Source organism: Bombus affinis, unplaced genomic scaffold (assembly GCF_024516045.1).
Source record: "Bombus affinis isolate iyBomAffi1 unplaced genomic scaffold, iyBomAffi1.2 ctg00000137.1, whole genome shotgun sequence".
NCBI classification, from domain to species: Eukaryota; Metazoa; Arthropoda; class Insecta; order Hymenoptera; family Apidae; genus Bombus; species Bombus affinis.
Genome location: NW_026108863.1, coordinates 281,874 through 291,846, shown reverse-complemented (window position 1 = coordinate 291,846; position 9,973 = coordinate 281,874).

Here is a 9,973-nt window from a genome sequence, read left to right as displayed (position 1 = left end):
GATTTATCGTAATAGTATATAACGTTATACGATGTATCGTAATACTATACAACGTTATACGTTATATCTCAATAGTATATAACGTTGTACCCTATATCGTAATACTATGTAACGTTATACGCTATAACGTAATAGCATATAACGCTATACGCTATAAAGTAATAGTATATACCGTTATACGCTATATCGTAATGCTATGAAACGTTATACCCTATATCGTAATACTATATAACGTTAAACGCTACAACGTAATAGTATATAACGTTATACGCTATATCGTAATACTCTATAACGTCATACGCTATAACGTAATAGTATTTAACGTTATAAGCTGTATCGTAATAGTATATAACGTTATACGTTATATCGTAATAGTATATAACGTTGTACGATGTATCGTAATAGTATATAACCTTATATCGTAATACTATATAACGTTATGCGTTATATCGTAATAGTATATAACGTCATAAGATATAACGTAATAGTATATAACGTTATACGCTATATCGTAATAGTATATAACTTTATACGTCATATCGTAATAGTATATAACGTTATTGGCTATATCGTAATACTCTATAACGTCAAACGCTATAACGTACTAGTATATAACGTTATGCGCTATATCGTAATACTCTATAACATCATAAGCTATAACGTAATAGTATATAACGTTATACGCTATATCGTAATAGTACATAACGTTATACTTTATATCGTAGTAGTAGATAACGTTATACGATGTATCGTAATAGTATATAACGTTATGCGTTATAACTTAATAGTATATAACGTTATACGCATTATCGTAATACTAAATAACGTTATACGCTATAACGTAATAGTATATAATGTTATATCGTAATAGTTTATAACGTTATACGTTATAACGTAATAGTATATAACGTTGTACCCTATATCGTAATACTATGTAACGTTATACGCTATAACGTAATAGCATATAACGCTATACGCTATAAAGTAATAGTATATACCGTTATACGCTATATCGTAATGCTATGAAACGTTATACCCTATATCGTAATACTATATAACGTTAAACGCTACAACGTAATAGTATATAACGTTATACGCTATATCGTAATACTCTATAACGTCATACGCTATAACGTAATAGTATTTAACGTTATAAGCTGTATCGTAATAGTATATAACGTTATACGTTATATCGTAATAGTATATAACGTTGTACGATGTATCGTAATAGTATATAACTTTATATCGTAATACTATATAACGTTATGCGTTATATCGTAATAGTATATAACGTCATAAGATATAACGTAATAGTATATAACGTTATACGCTATATCGTAATAGTATATAACTTTATACGTCATATCGTAATAGTATATAACGTTATTGGCTATATCGTAATACTCTATAACGTCAAACGCTATAACGTACTAGTATATAACGTTATGCGCTATATCGTAATACTCTATAACATCATAAGCTATAACGTAATAGTATATAACGTTATACGCTATATCGTAATAGTACATAACGTTATACTTTATATCGTAGTAGTAGATAACGTTATACGATGTATCGTAATAGTATATAACGTTATGCGTTATAACTTAATAGTATATAACGTTATACGCATTATCGTAATACTAAATAACGTTATACGCTATAACGTAATAGTATATAATGTTATATCGTAATAGTATATAACGTTATACGCTATATCGTAATAGTATATAACGTTATGCGATGTATCGTAATAGTTTATAACGTTATACGTTATAACGTAATAGTATATAACGTTATACGCATTATCGTAATACTAAATAACGTTATACGCTATAACGTAATAGTATATAATGTTATATCGTAATAGTATATAACGTTATACGTTATATCGTAATACTCTATAACGTCATAGGCTATAACGTAATAGTATATAACGTTATAAGCTATATCGTAATAGTATACAACGTTATACGTTATATCGTATTAGTATATTACGTCATACGCTATATGGTAGTAGTATACAACGTTAAACGTTATATCGTAATAGTATATAACGTTATACGATGTATCGTAATAGTTTATAGCGTTATACGTTACAACGTAATAGTATATAACGTTATAAGCATTATCGTAATACTAAATAACGTTATACGCTATAACGTAATAGTATATAATGTTATATCATAATAGTATATAACGTTATACGTTATATCGTAATACTCTATAACGTCGTACGCTATAACGTAATAGTATATGACGCTTTCAGCTATATCGTAATATTATATAACGATATACGTTATATCGTAATAGCATATAACGTTATACGATTTATCGTAATAGTATATAACGTTATACGATGTATCGTAATACTATAAAACGTTATACGTTATATCGCAATAATATATAACTATATACGTTCAATCGTAATAGTATGTAACGTTATATCATAATAGTATATAACGTTATACGTTATATCGTAGTAGTATATAACGTTATACGTTATATCTCAGTAGTATATAACGTTGTACCCTATATCGTAATACGATGTAACGTTATACGCTATAACGTAATAGCATATAACGCTATACGCTATAAAGTAATAGTATATACCGTTATACGCTATATCGCAATGCTATAAAAGGTTATACCCTATATCGTAATACTATATAACGTTAAACGCTACAACGTAATATTATATAACGTTATACGCTATATCGTAATACTCTATAACGTCATACGCTATAACGTAATAGTATATAGCGTTATAAGCTATATCGTAATAGTATATAACGTTATACGCTATATCGTAATACTCTATAACGTCTTACGCTATAACGTAATAGTATATAACGTTATAAGCTATATCGTAATAGTATATAACGTTATACGCTATATCGTAATACTCTATAACGTCATACGCTATAACGTAATAGTATATCACGTTACACGCTATATCGTAATACTCTATAACGTCATACGCTATAACGTAATAGTATATAACGTTCTAAGCTATATCGTAATAGTATATAACGTTATACGTTATATCGTAATAGTATAAAACGTTATACGATTTATCGTAATAGTATATAACGTTATACGATGTATCGTAATACTATACAACGTTATACGTTATATCTCAGTAGTATATAACGTTGTACCCTATATCGTAATACTATGTAACGTTATACGCTATAACGTAATAGCATATAACGCTATACGCTATAAAGTAATAGTATATACCGTTATACGCTATATCGTAATGCTATAAAACGTTATACCCTATATCGTAATACTGTATAACGTTAAACGCTACACCGTAATAGTATATAACGTTATACGCTATATCGTAGTACTCTATAACGTCAAACGCTATAACGAAATAGTATATAACGTTATACGCTATGTCGTAATAGTATATAACGTTATACGTTATATCGTAATAGTATATAACGTTATACGATGTATCGTAATAGTTTATAACGTGATACGTTACAACGTAATAGTATATAACGTTATAAGCATTATCGTAATACTAAATAACGCTATACGCTATAACGTAATTGTAGATACCGTTATACGTTATATCGTAATACTCTATAACGTCATACGCTATAACGTAATAGTACATAACGTTATACGATATATCGTAATATTCTATAACGTCATACGCTATAACGTAATAGTATATAACGTTATACGCTATGTCGTAATAGTATATAACGTTATACGTTATATCGTAACGTTATACGATGTATCTTAATACTATACAGCGTTATACGTTATATCGCAATAATATATAACTATATACGTTCTATCGTAATAGTATGTAACGTTATATCATAATAGTATATAACGTCATACGTTATATCGTAATATTATACAACGTTATATGTTATATCGTAATACTACATAACGTCATACGTTATATCGTAATATTATACAACGTTATACGTTATATCGCAATAATATATAACTATATACGTTCTATCGTAATAGTATATAACGTTATATCATAATAGTATATATCGTTATACGTTATATCGTAGTAGTATATAACGTTATACGTTATACCTCAATAGTATATAACGTTATACCCTATATCGTTATACTATGTAACGTTATACGCTATAACGTGATAGTATATAACGTTATAGCTTATATTGTAATAGTATATAACGTTATACGCTATATAGTAATGCTATATAACGTTATACCCTATATCGTAATACTATATAACGTTATACGCTATAACGTAATAATATGAACGTTATACCCTATATCGTAATAGTATATAACGTTATATGATGCATCGTAATACTATATAACGTTATATGTTATATCTCAATAGTATATAACGTTATAACCTATATCGTAATACTCTATAACGTCATACGCAATAACGTAATAGTATATAACTTTATACGTTATATCATAATAGTATATAACTTTATACGTTATATCGTTATAGCAGATAACGTTATACGATGTATCGCTATAGTATATAACGTTATGCGTTATATCTTAATACTTCATAACGTCATACGCTATAACGTAATAGTATATAACGTTATAAGCTATATCGTAATAGTATACCGCGTTATACGTTATATCGTATTAGTATATAACGTCATACGCTATATGGTAGTAGTATATAACGTTATACGTTATATCGTAATAGTACATGACGTTATACGATGTATTGTAATAGTTTCTAACGTTATACGTTACAACGTAATAGTATATAACGTTATAAGCATTAATGTAATACTAAATAACGTTATACGCTATAACGTAATAGTATATAATGTTATATCATAATAGTATATAACGTTATACGTTATATCGTAATACTCTATAACGCCATACGCTATAACGTAATAGTATATGTCGTTTTAAGCTATATCGTAATATTATATAACGATATAAGTTATATCGTAATAGCATATAACGTTATACGATGTATCGTAATAGTATATAACGTTATACGATGTATCGTAATACTATAAAACGTTATACGTTATATCGCAATAGTATATAACGTTGTACCCTATATCGTAATACTATATAACGTTATACGCTATAACGTAATAGCATATAACGCTATACGCTATATCGTAATGCTATATAACGTTATACGCTATATCGTAATACTCTATAACGTCATACGCTATAACGTAATAGTATATCACGTTACACGCTATATCGTAATACTCTATAACGTCATACGCTATAACGTAATAGTATATAACGTTATAAGCTATTTCGTAATAGTATATAACGTTATACGTTATATCGTAATAGTATAAAACGTTATACGATTTATCGTAATAGTATATAACGTTATACGATGTATCGTAATACTACACAACGTTATACGTTATATCTCAATAGTATATAACGTTATACGTTATATCGTAATAGTATATAACGTTATACGATGTATCGTAATAGTTTATAACGTTATACGTTACAACGTAATAGTATATAACGTTATACGCATTATCGTAATACTAAATAACGTTATACGCTATAACGTAATAGTATATAATGTTATATCATAATAGTATATAACGCTATACGTTATATCGTAATACTCTATAACGTCATACGCTATAACGTAATAGTATATAACGTTATAAGCTATATCGTAATAGTATATAACGTTATACGTTATATCGTAATAGTATATACCGTTATACGCTATATCGTAATACTCTATAACGTCATACGCTATAACGTAATAGTACATAACGTTATACGCTATATCGTAATATTCTATAACGTCATACGCTATAACGTAATAGTATATAACGTTATACGCTATGTCGTAATAGTATATAACGTTATACGTTATATCATAATAGTATATAACGTTATACGTTATATCGTAGTGGTATGTAACGTTATACGATATATCTCAATAGTATATAACGTTATACCCTATATCGTAATACTATATAACGTTATACGCTATAACATAATAGTCTATAACGCTATACGCTGTAACGTAATAGTATATACCGTTATACGCTATATCGTAATACTCTATAACGTCATACGCTATAACGTAATAGTATATAACGTTATAAGCTATATCGTAATAGTACATAACGTTATACGCTATATCGTAATATTCTATAACGTCATACGCTGTAACGTAATAGTATATAACGTTATACGCTATGTCGTAATAGTATATAACGTTATACGTCATATCGTAATAGTATATAACGTTATATCATAATAGTATATAACGTTATACGTTATATGGTAGTGGTATATAACGTTATACGTTATATCTCAATAGTATATAACGTTATACCCTATATCGTAATACTATATATCGTTATACGCTATAACATAATAGTCTATAACGCTATACGCTATAACGCAATAGTATATACCGTTATACGCTATATCGTAATACTCTATAACGTTATAAGCTATATCGTAATAGTATATAACGTTATACGTTATATCGTAATAGTATATAACGTTATACGATATATCGTAATACTACATAACGTCATACGTTATATCGTTATAGCATATAACGTTATACGTTATATCGTAATATTATACAACGTTATACGTTATATCGCAATGATATATAACTATATACGTTCTATCGTAATAGTATATAACGTTATATCATAATAGTATATAACGTTATACGTTATATCGTAGTGGTATATAACGTTATACGTTATATCTCAATAGTATATAACGTTGTACCCTATATCGTAATACTATATAACGTTATACGCTATGTCGTAATAGTATATAACGTTATACGTTATATCGTAATAGTATATAACGTTATACGATGTATCGTAATAGTTTATAACGTGATACGTTACAACGTAATAGTATATAACGTTATAAGCATTATCGTAATACTAAATAACGCTATACGCTATAACGTAATAGTATATACCGTTATACGCTATATCGTAATACTCTATAACGTCATACGCTATAACGTAATAGTACATAACGTTATACGATATATCGTAATATTCTATAACGTTATACGCTATAACGTAATAGTATATAATGTTATATCATAATAGTATATAACGTTATACGTTATAACGTAGTGGTATATAACGTTATACGTTATATCTCAATAGTATATAACGTTATACCCTATATCGTAATACTATATAACGTTATACGCTATAACATAAGAGTCTATAACGCTATACGCTATAACGTAATAGTATATACCGCTATACGCTATATCGTAATACTCTATAACGTCATACGCTATAACGTAATAGTATATAACGTTATACGCTATATCGTAATATTCTACAACGTCATACGCTATAACGTAATAGTATATAATGTTATATCATAATAGTATATAACGTTATACGTTATATCGTAATACTCTATAACGTCATACGCTATAACGTAATAGTATATAACGTTATAAGCTGTATCGTAATATTATATAACGTTATACGTTATATCGTAATAGTATATAACGTTATACGATGTATCGTAATAGTATATAACGTTATACGCTATATCGCAATACTCTATAACGTCATACGCTATAACGTAATAGTATATAACGTGATACGCTATATCGTAATAGTATATAACGTTATACGTTATATCGTAATAGTTTATAACGTTATACGATGTATCGTAATAGTTTATAACGTTATACGTAACACCGTAATAGTATATAACGTTGTAAGCATTATCGTAATACTAAATAACGTTATACGCTATAACGTAATAGTATATAATGTTATATCATAATAGTATATAACGTGATACGTTATATCGTAATACTCTATAACGTCATACGCTATAACATAATAGTATATAACGTTATACGCTATATCGTAATAGTATAGCGTTATACGTTATATCGTAATAGTATATAACGTTTTACGATGTATCGTAATAGCATATAACGATATACAATGTATCGATGAACTATACAACGTTTTACGTTATATCTCAATAGTATATAACGTTATACCCTATATCGTAATACTATATAACGTTATACGCTATATCGTAATAGTACATAACGTTATACGTTATATCGTAATAGTATATAACGTTATGCGATGTATCGTAATAGTATATAACGTTATACCATGTATGGAAATAGTATATAACGTTATACGCTATATCGTAATACTCTATGGCGTCATAAGCTATAACGTAATAGTATATATCGTTATACGCTATATCGTAATAGTATATAACGTTATACGTTGTATCGTAATACTCTATAACGTCAAACGCCATAACGTAATAGTATATAACGTTATACGTTATTTCGCAATAATATATAATTATATTCGTTCTATCGTAATAGTATATAACGTTATATCATAATAGTATACAACGTTATACGTTATATCGTTATAGGATATAACGTTATACGTTATATCGTAATACTACATAACGTCATACGTTATATCGTTATAGCTCTTAACGTTAAACGTTATATCGTAATACTACATAACCTCATACGCTATATCGTAATATTATATAACGTTATACGTTTTATCGCAATAATATGTAACTATATTCGTTCTATCGTAATAGTATATAACGTTATATCATAATAGTATACAACGTTATACGTTATATCGTTATAGGATATAACGTTATACGTTATATCGTAATACTACATAACGTCATACGTTATATCGTTATAGCTCTTAACGTTAAACGTTATATCGTAATACTACATAACCTCATACGCTATATCGTAATATTATATAACGTTATACGTTTTATCGCAATAATATGTAACTATATTCGTTCTATCGTAATGATATATGACGTTATATCATAATAGTATATAACTTTATACGTTATATCGTTATAGCATATAACGTTATATGTTATATCGTAATACTACATAACGTCATATGTTATATCGTTATAGCACATAACGTTATACGTTATATCGTAATAGTGTATAACCTTATACGATGTATCGTAATAGTATATAACGTTATACGTTATATCGTAATACTACATAAAGTCATACGTTATATCGTTATAGCATATAACGTTATAAGTTATATCGTAATAGTATATAACGTTATACCCTATATCGTAATAGTATATAACGTTATACAATGTAACGTAATATTATGTAACGTTAGGCGTTACAACGTAATAGTTTATAACGTTATACGTCATAAAATAATAGTATATAACGTTATACGCTATATCGTAATACTAAATAACGTTATACGCTATAACGTAATAGTATATAACGTTATACGCTATATCGTAGTACTAAATAACGTTATACGCTATAACGTAATAGTATGTAGCGTTATATCATAATAGTATATAACGTTATACGTTATATCGTTATAGCATATAACGTTATACGTTATATCGTAATACTACATAACGTCATGCGTTATATCGTTATAGCTCTTAACGCTATACGTTATATCGTAATACTACATAACGTCATACGTTATACAGTAATATTATATAACGTTATACGTTATATCGCAATAATATGTAACTATATTCGTTCTATCGTAATGTATATAACGTTATATCATTATAGTATATAACGTTATACGTTATATCGTTATAGCATATAACGTTATACGTTATATCGTTATAGCATATAACGTTATACGTTATATCGTTATAGCATATAACGTTATACGTTATATCGTTATAGCATATAAGGTTATACGTTATATCGTTATAGCATATAACGTTATACGTTATATCGTAATACTACATAACGTCATACGTTATATCGTTATAGCATATAACGTTATACGTTATATCTTAATACTACATAACGTCATACGTTATATCGTAATATTATATAACGTTGTACGGTATATCGCAATAACAGATAACTATATACGTTCTATCGTAATAGTATATAACGTTATATCATAATAGTATACAACGTTATACGTTATATCGTTATAGGATATAACGTATCGTA